This window comes from Convolutriloba macropyga, unplaced genomic scaffold (assembly GCF_964194025.1).
Source record: "Convolutriloba macropyga unplaced genomic scaffold, txConMacr16.3 SCAFFOLD_4809, whole genome shotgun sequence".
Taxonomy (NCBI): Eukaryota; Metazoa; Xenacoelomorpha; order Acoela; family Convolutidae; genus Convolutriloba; species Convolutriloba macropyga.
In genome coordinates this window covers 12,962-15,000 of record NW_027451262.1, presented here as the reverse complement: position 1 = coordinate 15,000, position 2,039 = coordinate 12,962, and the positions used below count along the sequence as shown (strand labels likewise).

Below are 2,039 nucleotides of genomic sequence, written 5' to 3'. Positions count from 1 at the left end.
AAGCAACATAATACTCGTCTTGTTAGCTCATTCAATGAGAATAGCTTTTCCCGTTGAGAATTTTTGCCTTCAATTGGCGTTGTAGTGAGTTTGGCTACTCAGATCACCAAATACTTGTGACAATTCGAACCAGAAATGTTTTCAATTTTCACATGCTGATGTTTCGGATTCAACCTACTAGAAGCAGCATAATACTTGTATTCAACAATTTCTGTATCAAATCCCAGTTTTCTCTGGTGCATCTTTGCCAAACTATTCCAAACTGCCTGAGTCTGAATACCAATTACAGGTACTAGTAAATGCACGTTACTAAGGACTATATAGTTCTAGGTTACTGTACACAACGACGTTCACATGTTGATGTTTCAGCTGCCGCTTACTAGAAACAACATAATACTTATCGTGCATACCTTTCCATAACTTGTCCTTTTCAGATGCATTAGTTTCCCTTTGTCTTGGCTTCTACAGTCAGACTGGCTACTAGTAACAGCACAGTACTAATCACATATCGTTCTACAGTTTGCAGACAACTTTCACATGTTGATGTTTCAGCTTTCGCCTACTAGAAACAACATAATACTCGCTGTATACATTTGTAGTTCTCTATGTAACTTTCATGTGAAGAAGTTTCGCCAGTCTTTTTGACTGTCTCAAATCTGAGTCATGCTTAGGCTACTAGTTGCTTCATAGTACTTATCGCCTCGAGATCATTGAACAAAACTTGATTTTCACATGTTGCTGTTTCAGCTTCCGCTTACTAGAAACAACATAATACTAGTCTCATTAAGTTCCGTCTCTTTGCAATTTTCTTATGAAGAAAATTCGCCATCACAATGACTCCAGCAGTTCTTGATCAAGGAATGCAATCATTGATCAGAATGCTATTATTTGAATCGGTTCTGCTTTAAGTGTTCCAATTTTATTGGAAGCACCAACAATAGAACATCAATGTGTTCAATCGAGAGTTATATAACCCTGAATCGGACGCAGTCAACAGCCGAAGCCGAGACCGCCTTTTGCGTTAGAGAGGTCGGTAAACAAATCTTGCGATTCATACCGAATTAACACATATAGCTGTGCTCCTCTTCGTAAAGCGAGCCAAGTGATCCCCTGTTGAAGGATGTATTTGGACCAATCTAGTAGCATTTGGTTTCCAACAAGCTCTCCCAAGTTAGCTTACTTATTGGGCTTTTCAACCAATTCGGTTGGCTACAAGCATCATCAAAGTACTAGCCACAGTTTGATCGCAAAATTCTACGACTTTCACATGTTGATGTTTCGGCTTGCGCTTAGCCTACTATAAGCAACATAATACTAGTCATATCATAGAGCGTGATCAGCTTGTGACGTTCTCATGATGAAGTTTCACCAACAGTGTCTCACTTCGAGCTTAAATCCAGCTACTAGTAACTACACAGTACTGACTGCAACGATAACTTTTATCTATACCTTTCACATGCTGCGCTTTCGGCCAGGGCCTACTAACGTCAACATAATACTCGATATAAACTTTTGTTCATGATGCAGCTTCCCCATGCAGAAGTTTCGCCTTCAAATGCTCTCTTGGCCATATGACGTAAGAAAAGGTTACTAGTAACATCACAGTACTAGCCACAGTTTGATTGCAAAATTCTACGACTTTCACATGTTGATGTTTCGGCTTGCGCTTAGCCTACTAGAAGCAACATAATACTAGTCATATCATAGAGCGTGATCAGCTTGTGACGTTCTCATGATGAAGTTTCACCAACAGTGTCTCATTTCGAGCTTAAATCCAGCTACTAGTAACTACACAGTACTGACTGCAACGCTAACTTTTATCTATACCTTTCACATGCTGCGCTTTCGGCCAGGGCCTACTAACGTCAACATAATACTCGATATAAACTTTTGTTCATGATGCAGCTTCCCCATGCAGAAGTTTCGCCTTCAAATGCTCTCTTGGCCATATGACGTAACACAAGGTTACTAGTAACATCACAGTACTAGCCACAATTTGATCGCAAAATTCTACGACTTTCACATGTTGATGTTTCGGC

The 2,039-nt window shown here is 39.9% G+C and overlaps 1 pseudogene; it reads right to left on the bottom strand.

Annotated features, from left to right (window-relative positions):
• Positions 1-970: 970 nt before the first annotated feature.
• Positions 971-1,122, bottom strand: LOC142356516 (5.8S ribosomal RNA; annotated as a pseudogene).
• Positions 1,123-2,039: the final 917 nt, after the last annotated feature.